This window comes from Sus scrofa, chromosome 5 (genome assembly GCF_000003025.6).
Source record: "Sus scrofa isolate TJ Tabasco breed Duroc chromosome 5, Sscrofa11.1, whole genome shotgun sequence".
Lineage (NCBI taxonomy): Eukaryota > Metazoa > Chordata > Mammalia > Artiodactyla > Suidae > Sus > Sus scrofa.
Window position 1 is genome coordinate 19,102,362 of NC_010447.5, and position 17,684 is coordinate 19,120,045.

A 17,684-nucleotide genomic window follows, 5' to 3' on the forward strand; every position below is an offset into this window, starting at 1 on the left:
TTCTCATGTATGTGCCTGCAGAGGCACAAGAGCTCACCTGAGACTTCAGCTTTCCCTCCACGCTCCTGCCCTCTTTCTCTAGCAAGAAATGCCATGTAGAAAAGTGCTCCATTTTGTCAGAAGCAGAAGCTCTTTGAAAACTATTATGTACATATATATTGGACCAATTTTCAAAATGAGCTGGGAAAACCCTGGATGGACATATCTTTTTTTTTTTCCTTCTTATCCACCCTGTGCATATGGAATTCCTGGGCCAGGGATCAGATCTGAGCTGTTGCTGTGGCAGTGCCGGATCCTTTAACCCACAGTGCCAGGAGGGGGATCGAACCTGTGTGGTGGAGCTGCAGAGATGCCACCGATCTGGATGCACCACAGCAGGAACTCTGGAAGTATCTTCTTTTTTTTTTTTTTTTTTTTTTTTTTTTTGTCTTTTGGGCTGCACCCGTGACATATGGAGGTTCTAGGCTAGGGGCTGAATCGGAGCTGTAGCCACTGGCCTACACCACAGCCACAGCAACACCAGATACTTTCTGGAGTTCCGGTTGTCACTCAGCAGAAACCAATCTGACTAGCATCCATGAGGATGCAGGTTCAGATCCTTGGCCCTCGTTTACAGATAAGCGGCTCATTAACCACTGCGCCAGGACGGGAACTACCTCCCTGCCTTTTACACACGTCTCCAAATCTTAAATTGTTAGACATCAATGTGCTTGCACTCCTATCTCCAAGCAGAATCCTAACCATCAAAGGATGCAATGTGTCTCATGTGAAGGGGACTGATACTAAGACCATCCTCTAAAGGCCAGGCTTTTTATAGATTTGATCTTATTAAAACCTTAATACATGGAGTTCCCGTCATGGCTCAGTGCTTAACGAATCCAAGTAGGAACCATGAGGTTGCGGGTTCGATCCCTGGCCTTGCTCAGTGGATTAAGGATCCGGTGTTGCCATGAGCTGTGGTGTAGGTCGCAGATGCAGCTCGGATCTGGCGTTACTGTGGCTCTGACGTAGGCTGGTGGCTACAGCTCCAATTCGACCCCTAGCCTGGGAACCTCCATGCGCCGTGGGTGTGGCCCTAGAAAAGGCAAAAAGACAAAACAAACAAACAAAAAACCCTTAATACAATCCAAATGGTAAATAGTACTTATCTCCATTTTGTGAATAAGCAAACCAAAGTTCAAAGATATTAAATAATAGTGGCATTGGGATTTGAACTCAGGCCTGACTGGCTTATAGCTTTTCTTTTTCCTTTTTTTTTTGGCCACGTCAACCTCCCCTACCTCCGCCATTTGAAGGTTCCTGGGTCAGGGAATTGAACCATTGCCACTGTAATAACCAGAGCCACAGCAGCGACAATGCTACCTCTTTCACTTGCTGAGCCACAAGGGAACTCTGACTTATGATTTTTCTTATGATCTTTCTCTCTTGCTAGGAACTGGCCCAAAGTCAGGAAAGTTTGAGTGTTTAGGGTTCTTTTGTATTTTTTCAGCAGTGTAGGGGTTTCTGAGCCAGGGACAAGGATTATGGATATAGCCCTTGTGTTGTGTTCACGACACAAAGACACTGAGTTGTAGTAAAAGGGGTCTGTGTATATCAACAACTGACAAAATACTTTCACAGAGAGTCTAATGGCAACATATACCTTTGTGTGTGGTAGTTTACACTATCTAAATATTTTCCATCTATTGAACGCCTTTGATATTCATGCCAAGCCTTCTGACCGATGCAATCCACACCCATTTTATTTACTTCCTTCTTTATTTTGCTTTTTAGGGCCACACCTGTGGCGTATGGAGATTCCAAGACCAGGGGTCAAATTGGAGCTATAGCTGCTGGGCTGTGCCACAGCCACAGCAACGCAGGATCAGAGCTGCATCTGTGACCTACACCATAGCTCACGGCAACGCCGGATCCTTAACCCACTGAGTGAGGCCAGGGGTCGAACCTTCATCCTCATGGATGCTAGTCAGATTTGTTAACTGCTGAGCCACAACAGGAACTCCCATACCCATTTTATATTTAAGAAAACTGAGGGGGAGCAAAAAAAAAAGAAGCATCAATATTTACTAAGCAAATGATTTCTCTCTCTTTCACACACACACACACACACACACACTACCTACTAGGGGCCTCTCATGGGCTGTGCGTTTTCTCACCTACCATCTCCATGAAACAGTATTATTTTACCCATTTCACAGATGACAAAGTACTTGCGCTAAACCATGAAACATGGCACTTAGCACTATTTTCCAACAAGCTCAACTAAGTCACTCTGATGGGGGTGGTATCGGAAAGCCTGCCCTAAAGACCACCCAAGAGGGGGGTTTTTTCACTCGGGAAATGTTTCCTCTAACCCAATCCTTGCTTCTGTAGTTTCATCCTATTTCTTTGTGGTTTTTATTTCCCCAGAAAGAATGAAGAATAGCTGCCAGTGGTCCTACAAATTTGAAGATTTGAAGCCCATTACAGTGTTGAAGATGGTTTTCTTCCCGTTGCCATCATTTCAAGTTAGGGTGGATTTGACTCCGAGAGGCTCAGAGCTGTACGTAAGTGGGACCACTCTTTTTCCTTCTCTGGACCCTGTGGATGTATTTCATGATCAAATAGCCTTGCAAGAAGCTATGGGCCTGCGCACCCGGGGTTGGTGGGGATCCAAATGGACCAAGGAGGACAGAAGGCCGGTGACCTGGTTTTTTAAATCACAGCTCCCGGTCTTTTACCCTCTAGCTTTCTTCCCCAGGCTTAGGGTCCTCTCCGTGCTTCTCTCCACAGATCTAAGCCCACTCCTTTCCCAGCATCCTTTCCTGCGGCTTCTTGTAAAATGCACACGGGGACACACTCACACGGCATCTTGTGTGTATCCCTTCATGTTAACCCTTTACTGCCTGACTTGTTTTTTTCCCTATTTACTTTCTTTACATCGTTCCAGCATTTACCCCTGCAACTCGATAAAGTGCCTCTTGATTCGCCCTTGTCTCTTTTTGCCTTGTCCCTGCGTCCTGGGTGCCGTCCCTTCTCCCCCATGGGACTGGACTCCACCCGTAGGAAGGGTATCTCTTCCTGCCTCTGGATTTTTCCTTCTGCTCCCTGAACAGGAGGTGCTCGTCCTGAACACACCATCGGATGATCCTTCAAGTCAGTGAATTATTTCTGAAATTCTGATTTAAGATCTTGCTCTAAATCTGGATGGGAATCCAGCATTTGTCAAGAGCACATTTTTGTTTTCTTTTTTTTTTTTTTGCAGGGGACGGGGTGGGTTAAATGAGAGCTGCAGCTGCTGGCCTACACCACAGCCTCAGCAACATGGGGTCCAAGCTGCATCTGCAACCAGTGCCACAGTTTGCCACAACACTGCGACCAGGATCAAACCCAAATCCTCGCAGACACTCTTTTGGGTTCTTAACCTGCTGAGCCACAATAGGAACTCTAAGAACAAAATTTTCTTGCTTCTGACATTATTAGCTCAGGGGTGACAGGAGAAGTGAGAGAGAGAAAGAGAAACAAAACAAAACCCATGATTCTGGAGATGAGCACAATTTCTTGGGCCAATTAACTGAGACAGTTCACATGTTTATTATGTTTAAACTATTGGGTGATTAATTTAGGGAGTTTTATAGGCAGTTTAATACTCTACTAGAATCAGACATAAGCCAGTTTATATAAAAGAAGAAACAACCCTGAGATAGCTCTACCTCTGATGATGACTATGACAAATGAAAGATGGGACATTAAAGAATTTTCCATAAATTATATAGTTCAAAATGTGGTAAAAATAGGGAGTTCCTGTTGTGGCTCAGTGGAAATGGATCTGACTAGGAACCATGAGGTTGTGGGTTCGATCCCTGGCCTTGTGCAGTGGGTTAAGGATCTGGCGTTGCCGTGAGCTGTGGAGGTTGCAGACCCGGCTCAGATCCCGAGTTGCTGTGGCTGGGGCATAGGCCGGCGGCTACAGCTCCAATTCAACCCTTAGCCTGGGAACCTCCATATGCTGTGGGTATGGCCCTAGAAAAGACAAAAAAAAAAAAAAAAAGTTTCATTGTTCACTCCCTTTTTATCAGCATAATTGATCAAGAATTACCTGAGATTAAATACCAAGAGTAGTTATTGGGTGCCTGGGATTAGGTATGGCAGGAGGGGCAATGTGAGGTCAGTTCAAGGCCACAGAAGACTTCATGTTACTTGAAGTGGGTGGAGGTGGCTGTCTGGGTCAGCTCCCAGTCCTCTCTCTCTCCGGCCCGAAATGTTCGTTCTGTTCCACGCCTTTTCCTCTGACACGTAGCGGGTTCGTCTTTCTGACCTTGTTTTCCCTATTCTCTGCTTTTCCCCTTTGGCCTTTTCAGGATGGCTACATGTTCCCTACTGTACCTACTCACACATTAAGCTCTTCTTCCTCCGCCCTCCTCTTTTTGGCCACCCCCTCGAATGTGGAAGTTCCCAAGCCCAGGGATCACACCTGCACCGCAGCAGCCACCTGAGCCGCTGCGTTGAAAACACCAGATCCTTAACCCACTGTGCCACAAGGGAACTCCCCTCCTCCCTTACCTCAGTCCTCTCTTTTGGTCCCTGGATGCATGTGTATGATGCTAAAAACACCTTCTGGCATGGTCAACCCGGTCGGTCGTGTAATTGGTGATTTTAGTCTGGGGAAGTGCTCTGATTCAAGTAGCCCCACACAGATGTACCATCAGCTTGCTCTGTCTGTATGCCTTTGCCTCTCTTATTCTGTCTCTGTCATCTTTAATGTATGCAACACATATCCATTAGGTATTTACTGTGTGCCAGGAATTATATTCGGTTCAAGAGTGACATAATATTGCTGTTTCTCTCTAATTACCAGATATGTTAAAAGCCTAAGGAAGGAAATTATCCTAAGAAAACAGCTCTCAGAGGAAGTTGATTTTTTTCCTTCTTATCTCTGGAGGTTTTATAATTTGGGGGGAAGGTGGTGGTGAGAAGGCCAGTATCGCTGGTCAGAGACTTCTTCTTCACCTTAGCTCCTGCCCTAGAGAGTAGGGGTGGAGCTGGGGTTGCCTGGCATTCACAGTTCCCCCCAAACCTTCTCATCCATATTTTCTTGCCCAAGTCTCCCCACCCCCACCTACCAAGAGGGAATCTGTCACTGTAATTAAGCAGTCTGTAATCAACGAAGTCCCATTAAGAAATAATGAGGCCAGTAATGCAGTGGGTGCCATTGATGGGGGATTAGTGAAACTTATGTGGTTTCCTACAACTCCCCCGCTCTCTGAGGAAGTGGGGGTGGAGAAACTGTTGACTCAGCACTCTTAGCATGAATCCCTGTGCTCTCTCTAACACTCCCAAATGAAGCTCCTTGCTGAAATTGGATGTGGAAGAAGGAGCCTGGATCCACTGTGCCTGTGAGAGCCTGGCTAGCTGGGTCACATCACAGTCCCCTCTGCATCCCCAGTGCTTTTCAATAAGCATTCTGTGAGCACTAGGAGAGGGTGGGCTCATAGCACAGAGGGAGCATAGGACCCAAGTGTCCTGTCTTCTTGCTCAAGACTTTCCCAAATGGACTGTGGCTCCAGTGGCATTTGGGTCAATATGATTGACTGGAGGAGCTCTTGGTAATAAGAGCCATAGGCTCTTTGGAGTTCCCATTGTGGCTCAGCAGAAACGAATCTAACTAGCATCCATGAGGACGTCGGTTCGATCCCTGGCCTCGCTCCCTAGATTAAGGATCCGGCATTGCTGTGAGCTGTGGTGTAGGTTGCAGACGCAGCTTGGATCCCATGTTGCTGTGGCTGTGGTGTAGGCCATCAGCTACAGCTCCGATTCAACCCCTAGCCTGGGAACCTCCATGTGCTGTGGGTGCCGCCCTAAACATACAAAAAAAAAAAAAAAAAAAACCTCTAGCCTCTTTTCATACTCCTCCCATGCTGAATCCTACTTTTATTGTATGTTTTATTGTCATGCATATATATGACAGCATAAGTTCTTGGAGCACAGTGACCATTCCTCATAGTTTTAGGTTGCACAGAGTGTAAGCAATGCACTCCCTTGTCCCAGTAAAGCTCATATGCTTATCTCGCAGCAGCAAGGATTGTGGCTAGACATATGGAAAAAGTGCTGTGCCAGAAAGTCCATGGAGAGATCCCCAGAATATCCCTTTCTATTAATTTCACTGAGTCCAGTGAAACAGCAAAAGCTGCATGGAAGACTATTCAATCTAGAGGTTCATGAAATGCTTTATGTGATCTGTGTCAAGGGAGCTTGTGCCGTGTTAAGTAAACTGTAGTTCATCCACTTTCCTAAAGTGAATTCCGTGGAGTCTAAAGAGACTTCGGTGTGGAAACAGGAGAATGACCTCTTAAAGGGCCTTTCAGCCCAAGGCTCCTGGATGTGCAACCTGAGCATCTCTTGAGCTTGTATTTTGTGTTGTTTTTCTTTTCATTTTACAGCCACACCCAAGGTGAATGTCAGTTCCCAGGCTAGGGGTCAAATCAGAGCTCCAGCTGCCAGCCTACGCGATAGCCGTGGAAACACCAGATCCAAGCTGTCTTCAACCTATGCTGCACCTCGAGGCAACACCAGATCCTTAACCCACTGAGTGAGGCCAAGAATCAAACCCTCATTCTCTTGGACACTATGTTGGGTCCCTGACCTGCTGTGCCACAATGGGAACTCCGCTTATAGTTTTTTGCTTTTGTCTTTTCCCTTGGCCCAGGGATTAAAGCTGGGTGAGCCAACCCAGCAAGGATAAACGTTCATGTCATTCATTCCTCTACTTTCACAATCCTGCCTCTGAGTCGTACTGCCTCCTCTTAAGCAAAGGAAGAGCTTCAGCTTCTTACCAGTTAGAAAGCTCTTGTGAAGAAGGAGGCAGTCTGAGGTGATGAGTAAAGGGACAAGTTTTGAGTCACATAGGTCTGGGTTCGAATCCACTCTGCTGCTTAGTAGGGCAAGTTACTTAACCTTGTCTCTGAAACAGTGTTTCCAGTTCCTATCATGAAGGTTTGTGAAGATTCAAAAAAAAAGAAAGATGTAAAGTACCTCCTAGCACTGTGCCTGGCTGACAGTGAATGTTCAGAAGTGGTGGCTAGAAAGAACAGAGCTAAATCTAGCTTCGATTCCTCCTTTTGTGAAATGTGCTTGTAATTTTGCCTAGATTTATGTGATCTTTGCGATTGTTCTCATTATCTTTGTGTGTGTGTGTGTGTGTGTGTGTGTGTGTGTTTGGTCTTTTTCTAGTTGCCACATTAGCGGCATATGGAGGTTCCCAGGCTAGGGGTCTAATCCGAGCTACAGCTGCTGGCCTACACCAGAGCCACAGCAACTCGGGATCCAAGTTGCATCTTCAACCTACACCACAGGTCTGGGCAACGCCGGATCCTTAACCCATGATCGAGGCCAGGGATTGAACCCGCAACCTCATGGTTCCTAGTCGGATTCGTTAACCACTGAGCCACAACGGGAACTCCTATCTTTGTGTTTTGTTTCTCCATTTCAACTGTAAGATCCTGAGTTCTCTTGTAGTTAAGGATCTGGCATTGTCACTGCAGCAGCTCACGCTGTTATGGTGCAGGTTCATTCCCTGGCCTGGGAACTTCCACATGCCATGGGTGTGGCCAAAAAAAAAGTTAAACTGTAAGGTCCTCTGGGCAGAGCTTGTGTTCTTTGATATTATTGACTATTTGATACCTGGCCTAAAACCATAGACGATTTTAGGGCAAGTATCAAATAATCATGATTGGCCTTTTTGCCATTTCAAGTTCATGAAATGTATTATGTGATCGATGTCAGAGGAGCTTGCTCTGTAAGATATAGTTCATCCACTTTCCTCAAATGTATCCAGTGGAGTCCAAAAAACCGTGTGGATTGTTTGAAAAAAAAAAGAGAGATCAGGAACATGGGGCACCCTGTAGGTGGGTGGGAAGAAGAGAAAACCCACAGAGTAGAGTGGGGCTGGATGAGAAAACCGGACCTGTTAGACTTGGCTGAACCCACCCCTCGAATACAACCTTCTCTTAAATGACCATAGCCATGAACTTTGCAAGTGTGAAAACACAAACCCCTGGCCTAAAACCACAGCTGCAGGGTGATCCTGGTGCTGGCGGTCCTCTCCACGACCTCCTTCCCTTCCCCAAGCGAGAGTTCCCTTTCCTCTTATTTCTTCCTCTGATGAGAATATAATCTTGGTGAGAGCTGATCCCTCACTGTGTATTCAATTTGCCAATATCTCTGTTGGTTAACCTTTTGGAATCATTTGCAACAAATGTTTTGTCTTGGCTCAGTTTGTTCCTGTTCCACTGCATCCTTGGGCTTGGCCATTTTCTTACTCTATCATTTGGTGATGGGAGGAAGAAACAAACCCCTTCCGAGAGCCCCTCCTTCTAGAGAAACGCTTCCTGCTCCGTCAGATCCCTCAGGGCTTTAGAAATCCCATGTGCATCAGAAATCTCCTCTTTGGGGGAGTTCCCATTGTGGCACAAACAAAATCCGACTAGGCAAACAAAATCCGACTAGGAAGCATGAGGTTGTGGGTTTGATCCCTGGCCTCGCTCAGTAGGTTGCGGATCTGGTGTTGCTGTGGCTGTGGTGTAGGCTGGCAGCTGTAGCTTCGATTCGACCCCTAGCCTGGGAACTTCCATATGCCGCAGGTGCAGCCCTAAAAAAGGCAAAAAAAAAAAAATTTTTGTTTGTTTTTTTTTTTTAAAGAAATCTCCTCTTTGGGCTATTGTGTGGTAGTTTGCTACCAGAAGTGTGGACAATGGAGATGACAGAGAGCCCTTCCTAAGGAGGTGAAAGGCCTGGGAAGCCTTCAATATAAAGGACGTAGAGTTTAATCTCTGAGAGTTTATGGGGGAATCGATACCTCTCCCAGCCCTCATCCTCCTTGCCCCGTGATGTCAGCCTTTCTAATTTGAGACACATACTAAATACTTAATAGTGTTGTCCTCCTACATCTGGCAGCTTATTGGCTGGTTCCAGAACATGTCCTGCAAGCAAACAGGTTGATGGGGACAGCAGAGAGCCTTTGCTGTTGGGGATATGGGAATGGGGGAAATGGAGCCAGAAAATGTCTCATGAGACAGTAAGAGAAGAAAGGGAGAGATGCCCAAAGGACAGCTGACCTGCTTAAAAGCAGGACATGTTTAAAAGACCCCAAAGACGGAGGCCTTTGTAGCATGAGTAATGAGTATTAAAGCCACAAGGCAAATAGGGCTATTCCTGAACCTACCAAGCAAAGCAGAATCCACACCATCCAATGTGTTACTTTATTTTACCTGTATATGTAAATGTGTTGCTTTGTAATTGTTCGTAGGTTGCCTTTATTATGTGTGTTTTGCCTTCGCAGGTAAACTCCTCCAGGGCAGGACCTGACTCTTCAGAAGAATTTTTTAACCCCTGCACCCCCACCCCCCACCCTGGAGCTGCCCAGGTCAAGGCCCTGATAGAGCAGACGTTCAAGAGCAATGACTAACTGCAGTTGAAAGCCCAGAAGATACAACAAGCAAAATCCTGCATGAAAGAACTTTGCTCCAGACTAAGATGTAATCCAGTCATTCCCTTTTCATAAGACAAGTGTTGTCTGAAGGGGTCTGCATGTGATTTTGAGGCGAAAGGGCAGACAGAGCAGCAGAACTCAGGTCCCACTTTGCCCTGTATCTGGAGCCTATGAAAGGGGAAAGGAAGTGAGCCATCTCGATTCCCCAAGACAGCTGGGCAAGCACAGAGAATGAGCTTTAAGATTCATAGTGGAGGAGTTCCCGTCATGGCGCAGTGGTTAACAAATCCGACTAGGAACCATGAGGTTGTGGGTTCGGTCCCTGCCCTTGCTCAGTGGGTTGATGATCCGGCGTTGCTGTGAGCTGTGGTGTAGGTTGCAGATGCAGCTCGGATCCCACGTTGCTGTGGCTATGGCATAGGCCAGTGGCTATAGCTCCAATTAGACCCCTAGCCTGGGAATCTCCATATGCCTCGGGAGTGGCCCAAGAAATAGCAAAAAGACCAAAAAATAAATAAATAAATATTAAAAAAAAAAAGATTCATAGTGGAAAGAGGCTTAGTGGAGTCTTCTTAGAGCAGCTCAGCTCTCCTTTTAGCCTATTCCCATCCCTTGCCATCCCCACTTGTAATTCTGTCTTGGCAAGAACCCCACACTGAATGTGCTCAAAGTACTTTGTAGACTTTAATTAGTTCCGTGGGAAGTAAGGCAAAACTCAGCCTTCATTCTGCCAACAGAGATGGTGGGAGGCAGAGGTAAGGAGCAGCTGTGCAGCTTCCTGAAGGCCATATAGTAGCGGAGGAAGTGGGGTTAAAAATCCCCACATCTCCAGTCTTAGTGAAAATTTCTTAGCCTTCCAGATTCCTGAACGGGTAGTGGGCTCATCCTACTAACCTGCTTTGCTGGGGGTGTTGTTGATGAATGCGTATAAACCCTCTCCTAGATGATAGGTTTGGAAGATGGTTAAGGAAAGCATGTCATTAAGTCCATCCTCACCCCCTCCTCGACAGATAGCCCTGGAGGGACGTGGAGGTGAGCCAGAACTGGAGGGCCTCCGCTTCAGTGGGATGACCGAGACTCAACAGCATGAGAATTTGCCAGCAGTGAGGGCCATCAAAGGCAGGTGTTGGGGGTGATGGTGGGAGGTGAAGAAGACCTGAGAGAGGTGACCCGAGGTCGCATGGTCCAGAAACGATCATCAAGAAGTGATTGAATCCCACTCAAGTCACTGTGCATGATTGCTTTCCTAAAATTCAGGACACAGTTTTGCTAGCCGCTTCCTTTCCTCTCTTTCTAAGAGCAGAAAACCCCTCCAAGGGCTGCCACAGGAGAATCGGGTGTTTGCAAATTTGGGGATGTGGCTTGAGCCTGGGATTGCTCTGTGCTCCTCTAAAAGGAGTCAAGAGCTTGAGCTCTGAAGTCAGAGACCTAGGTTGGACTCCTTCTTTGTCACTTCCATCTGCTTGGGTTTGAATTAGTTACTCCACTTCTTTAAGCCTTGATTTTTTCATTGGTTGAAAGGGCCCAATCATAGTTCTTACCTCAAAGGTTTATGACGAGGGTGAAATGCAACAATTGGGGTCAAGCCTTAGCACCGAGCCTAGCATGTGGGAAGCACTGGGCTTGTTTTAACTACCATCATCACCTCACTCTTTTCTCTGCATGGCTTATCCGCTTTGGAGTTTACCCACAGTCCTTTCTCTGATCAATTCCTCATCTTCTCCCTGGCCTCTTGGCTGTCTTCTCCCACCCTTAATCAACGAGAAGTCAGGGCACATAACACCAGATTCTTTTTCATGTCATCCAGGACAAAGCCGAATTAAGAAGGCTAATCTGCTGCTGTAAAAAAAGATTACATAGATTAACACAGCTCTACACACGAGATACATCCTCATAAAGGCTGTTAAGTGGCTATTTTTATGTTGAGTAATTTTTAGATGACTTTCTTTACGATTCTAAAGTAATATTCTCAAGAATCACTGTTAAGGGAAGAGGAGCTAATATTTGAATGTGAGACACTTTCCACATCCAAGTCTAATTGAATCCTCCCAGTCACCCAATAAAGAGGTTCTTATTATTCCCATTTTACGGGTTCAACAACTGAAACTCAGAAAGGTTAAATAATTCATTCAAAGTCATTCTTCTAGGTATGATGGAGCCAAAATGTGAATGTAATTCTGACTCCCAAACCTGTCCATTTTCTACTGTATCACACTCAAAGGAGTATTCTGCTTTTGTCAATGGTCAAATCTATGTGAATTCAAACTTCCCACACCACTTCCAGAAGAGTTTAGTCAATCAAGTCACATGATCTCGCGTCCCCCCCCCCTTTTTTTGTCTTTTTGTCTTTTCTAGGGCCACTCCCATGGCATATGGAGGTTCCCAGGCTAGGGGTCGAATAGGAGCTGTAGCCGCCAGCCTACGCCAGAGCCACAGCAACATGGGATCTGAGCCACGTCTGCGACCTACACTACAGTTCACGGCAATGCCGGATCCTTAACCCACTGAGTGAGGCCAGGGATCGAACCCGCAACCTCATGGTTCCTAGTCGGATTCGTTAACCACTGCGCCACGACAGGAACTCCAGAAGTATGCCTTTATTTTTAAAAATATTTCCAGAGTTCTTGTCATGGCTCAGTGGAAACGAATCTGACTAGCATCCATGAGGATGCAGGTTCAGGTTCGATCCCTGGCCTTGCTCAGTGGGTTAAGGATCTGGCGTTGCCGTGCGCTGTGGTGTAGGTCACAGACACAGCTCGGATCCCGCATTGCTGTGGCTGTGGCATAGGCCAGCAGCTGTAGCTCTGATTCAACACCTGGCCTGGGAACCTCCATATGCCTCCGGTGTGGCTCTCAAAAAAAAAGGAAGAAAAAATATTTCCCCTTATGATTTTTATATATGTACACACACACACACACATCCACTTTAAGAAATTATCCCCATTTCTTTCCATTAGCATGGTCTGTCAAAAGATGACTATTGCCAGATAATAACAAAAACACACTATATGATTCCTTCTATATAAAACTCTAGAAAATGCAAGCTGTTCTACAGTGATAGAAGTCAGATGAATAGTTGCTTAGGCAGGGCTGAGGCTGGAGGGGGAGATGACAAAGGGAAAGAAGAAACTTCTGGAGGGAGAAATATGTGTATTATCTTGACTGTGATGCCAATTTTACAAATGTATACTTAGGTCAAAATTTATGAACTTTTAAAAAAGTTGACTGTATGTTAAAATCTACACGAAAAAGAAGTAATCCTGCACCAAAAGCAAAAAACAGTACCAATTTCCCTACCTCTCATACACATAAAACATGGCCTTCTACCCACCAGACCAGAGCTGCTCCACATGGCTGTGAGCTGCCCAGGGGCAAAGGCTGTGTCTTTCTGGCCCTCAGTCCCCAGCATCTAGTACAATGCCTGGCACCTGAGTTCTCAATAAAGAGTGACCAGAATGAGCTGCTTCTTCAGGAATTTACACTAACCCCACAGAATTCAATGTTTAGGCAGCTTGCTAAACATTTATCAGATCGCCCCAAGTGGAAGAACCAGTCAAGAAGTCACTTCTCAGTGCTTCCAATTTTCTGCTTAACCATAAAAAAGTGAAGAAATGACACCGATTGGCTAATTCATGTTGTTCTGACGTCGACCCACTTCGTGAGGAGCACGTCTCCTTGGAAGAAAGAAGTTCTAAGAGAACCGAGGAATGATCAGAGGACATCTACGAGAACTGCAAGCGTTTAAACCGCAGGTTGTAGCCGTGGCCTTGATAGTGCAGTCTCATTAATACACACAGATGGGAGCGTACGGGTGATAATGTATCCTCACAGCTCACATCGCCGTTCACCCTTGACAGATGAGCTTCCTCCTACTCCCCATCCCCGTGAAAACCTTCTAATGTTAACTCCCACTGCTTCCCTCCCCTTGGCCTCTAAACTTTATTATAACCACCTAGCCTTTCCTCCAAGTCTTTTATATTAATTAGAGGGCTATGTGATATGGCCTTACCGCTTTAAGATCAACTTCTCCAGGAGTTCCTGCTGTGGCGCAGCAGAAATGAACCTGACTAGTATCCATGAGGATGTGGGTTCCATCCCTGGCCTCGCTCAATGGGTCGGGGATCCGGTGTTGCCATGAGCTGTGGTGTAGGTTGCAGATATGGCCTGGATCCCGAGTGGCTGTGGCTGTGGCTGTGGCCAGCAGCTGTAGCTCCGATTCAACCCCTAGCCTGGGAACTTCCATATGCTGCGGGTGTGGCCCTAAGAAGCAAAAAAAAGAAAAAAAGAAGATCAACTTCTTCACTGCTGTTCTCACCCTGTCTCCTTCCTCTTTCACCTGCCCTTGACACATGTTCTCATTTTCTTCACCCCGAATAAATCTTTCCTTGAATCTCTCTCCCCTGAAACCTCAACCCATCATCTTCTCCAAGCTTCCTTGTCTGGCTTTTCCTATGTCAGTTTACAGAGTCATCATCCACTCAGTCTCTCAAGCTAAAGACTTTGCAATCATCTTCAACTCCTGCTCTTCCATATCAGGTTAATCACCCAGGCTTGCAACCCATCGAACGGCTTTTCAGAAATCTCTTTTGAATACTTTTCTCCTCTGTCTCTTCTCTGCCCTGTTTTGGTTCAGACTCTGATCATCATTACTCTGAATGGCTGCAACAACCACCATAGACTTTTTTTTTCTACCAGACATCTTCCATTCTCCAGCCCAACTTCCACCCCACCGCCAGAATTATCTTTCTAAAATGTGAACCCAAGTGGGTCATCTCCTCTGCTCAGACTTTGGCTCTCCATTGCCTATGGCATAGATGCCACACACTTGGATGTGGCACTAATTGTTCATCCAACTCCCCATCACGTACCCTCGGCTGCTGCCACATGGACCCTCCCATTGTCCTGTGCCCTGTGAGGTCACGTGCTTCTTCATACGTTGGTCCTTCTGTCTGAAATGCCTTCTCCTTCTGGAAAATTTTTACTTGTCCTTCAATGCAATTTAAATATCACCACTTCTGAGAGGGCTGCATTCCCCTCTGAAGAGCTGGATGGCCCCTCCTCTGTGTTCCCGTAGTATTTTGTTTATCTTTCTATTTTAACATTTATAGTGCTGTTTTAAAGGGTTTTTTTGGGGGGGAAAAAATCTCCTTTCTTCTACCACCTCTCTATAAATTAAACTCATTCAGGACAGGAACCAAATTCACTTGTCTTATATCTGCTATGCCCAGAGCAATAACCGACACCTAGTAGAGGCCAACAAACATGTGTTGAGTGAATGACTGAACCAGCAGCAGTTTTCTGCTGGGCAGTCGCGGGCAGCTGGTGTGAAGTTAACAACACTACTTCTTAGAATGTGCGAGAGGAGTTCCTGTCGTGATTCAGTGGTTAACAAATCCGATTAGGAACCATGAGGTTATGGGTTCGATCCCTGGCCTTGCTCAGTGGGTTAAGGATCCTGCATTGCCATGAGGTGTGGTGTAGGTCGCAGATGCAGCTCGGATCCCGCATTGCTGTGGCTCTGGCGTAGGCCGGAGGCTACAGTTCCGATTTGACCCCTAGCCTGGGAACCTCCATGTGCCGCGGGAGCAGCCCTAGAAAAGGCAAAAAGACAAAAAAACAAAAAACAAAAAAACAAACAAACGTGTGAGAGAAAGTGCATTGAGTGAATATACTAAAACTGCAGTGTAATAGCCCTCAAATGCAAATGATATTTGCTCTTTTTTATTACTTGGATTAACTGATTTTTGAATTAACTGATGTTTAAATTAACAACTACTATTTTGGATGAAGTCTGCCTCTTCCTCCTTCCTGTAATTGATCCGGTTGAGTGTATAAATCCTTTTCTTAGATTCTCCACCTCATTGTATCTCTTGCCCAGGACAAACAATTGGGAGTTAGGTATAAATAGTGCCTCATTCTGGGAGAGTAGATTTGGCTGTTCTCTCCTGGCCTATTGTGAGTCATATTTAGCAGAATTTGATATAGATTGACTTCCCTTTTTCCTACCTGAAAGACTTATTTTAAATGTTTACTGTTTTTATATTCTAACTCTGAAATCCTTTTTCTTTTCTATGTCTCAAGAACTTGGAATAGTGACTGGCACACAGTAGGTGTCTGATAAATATTTGTTGAATGATTGAATGCATTCTATTTTTCTCAGCTGTGTCATAAATATAAAAATATTTATAACTTAAATATAACCTTAAAGAAACAAAGCAGACACCCATGTACTTCCTCCCCAGCTTAAGAAATACTTTATTTTGTGTGGGGCCGGAGCCATGGCATATGGAAGTTCCAGGGCCACGAATCTAACCCATACAGCTGCAGAGAACATGTGGGTCCTTAACCAGCTCTGCCACGGCGGGAACCCCAAGAAATAGATTATTTTTAATATTAGGGAAACATCCTTTGTATCTCTATCTGACTGTGTTCCTTTTCTCTTCCTCTGGAGGAAACCTCTCTTCCAAATTTTGTGTTTACCTTTCCTTACATTTCATTATGTTTTACCACATATAGGTCCTTTAACAATATGTTATTTAGATTTACGTGTTTGAACTTTTGTAAAAATTCTGTTATAACATATGGATTCTTTGGTGACTTTCACCTCTCAACATTTTACTTATGAGGGTCATTCCATAGCAGCATATATTTTTAGTTCATCTTAACTGCTGTATTGTAGTTAAGTAAGTGAATATAGCACAATTGATTTAGCTCATTCTCTTGTCAATAATAGCTGAGTTGTTTTCAGGCCTTTGTTTTTACAAGAAATACTCTTATAAACATTGTTTTATATGTCTGCAGAAATGCACGTGCAGAATTTTTTCTAGGCTATATGTTTAAGAATAGAACTACTGGCCACAGATAACATCATACTCAATGGTGCACAACCAAAAGCTCTCTCTCTAGGATCAGAAGGAAGGCAAGGATGCCCACTCTCACTACTCCTATTCAACCTAGTACCAGAAGTCCTAGCCAGAGCAATTAGACAAGAAAGAGAAACGAAAAGTATCCAAATAGGAAAGGAAGAAGTAAAGCTTTCTCTGTTCATAGATGACATGATCTTGGAGAAAACCCTAAAGACTCCAAACACACAAGAAAACCTGTTAGAAAAAATAAACAAATTTAGCAAAGTTGCAGGATACAAAATCATCACACAAAAATCAGTTGCTTTTCTATACACTAACAACAAATGATTCAAAAAGGAAATTAAGAAAATAATCCTGGAGTTCCCATTGTGGTTCAGTGGTTACAAACCAAACTAGTAACCATGAGGATGTGGGTTCAACTCCTGGTCTTGTTCAGCGGGTTAAGGATTAGGTGTTGCCTTGAGCTGTGGTGTAGGTTGCAGATGCAGCTCAGATCCCTCTTTGTTGTGGCTGTGGCACAGGCTGGCAGCTGCAGCTCCGATTCAACCTCTAGCCTGGGAACTTGCATATACTGCAGGTGTAGTCCTAAAAAGAGGAGGGAAAAAAAAAAAAGAATCCTATTTACAATAATATTAAAATAACAAATAACTTAGGAATAAATGCATTGTGTATGTGTATATACATATATATTTTTTTAATTTCTCTATATTATGATGTTTTGACATCTTAAAAAACCTTTCTGGGAGTTCCCTGATGGCTCAGCAGGTTAAGGATGTATTGTTGTCACTGATGTGGCTCAGGTCACTGATGTGATACAGGTTTGATTTGAGGGGGGCCTCACCTGCTAGGTAGCCAATTTTTCGAGAAAACAAAGAGCACAGCTGGAAGCATGCCTTTGATATGCAAACTAACCACTTCAGAGTCTATCTCTTCTATCTAGCCAGTGAACCCCGGGAGGCAATATTCTTCTGCTTTAATCATCCTAAGGCCAGATACCAGGCAACTAGAGAACCATTTCTATAGCCTAAAGCCCACCAAAATTACTCAGACTTTGCAAAGTTTCATTGGCTTACTGAAGCGAGGATGTCTGTTTCACTTTGGGAGCAGGGGGTGGTTGCTTGGGGGTTATCAAACACTAGAGCAATTACAGCTCAACTAAAGAGGAGAGAGGAAGAGTCAAGAGTCGGGCAAAATGATTCTCCATTTCTTGGTGAGCCTAAATATATCACTAACAGGCTGTAAGGCACCAACCGAAAATAAGTGTATGCCACTCTATCCAGCTCTGTCTCTGCTGCCCTTCGTACCCCTTATCCTTCACCTGGAACTTTCTATCTGGTGAAAATAAAACAATC

General features: G+C 45.0%; 1 long non-coding RNA gene across 2 annotated transcripts in view; it reads left to right on the forward strand.

Annotated features, from left to right (window-relative positions):
* The window catches only part of LOC106507255, a 181,543-nt gene extending 171,754 nt beyond the window's left edge, over positions 1 to 9,789 (forward strand). Inside the window, exons 3-4 of one of the 2 annotated variants that reach the window (XR_002343963.1) lie at positions 2,410 to 2,546; positions 9,317 to 9,789. This is a non-coding gene — a long non-coding RNA (uncharacterized LOC106507255). The remainder of the gene's footprint in view (positions 1 to 2,409; positions 2,547 to 9,316) is intronic. The other variant, XR_001303129.2, reaches the window with a different exon arrangement.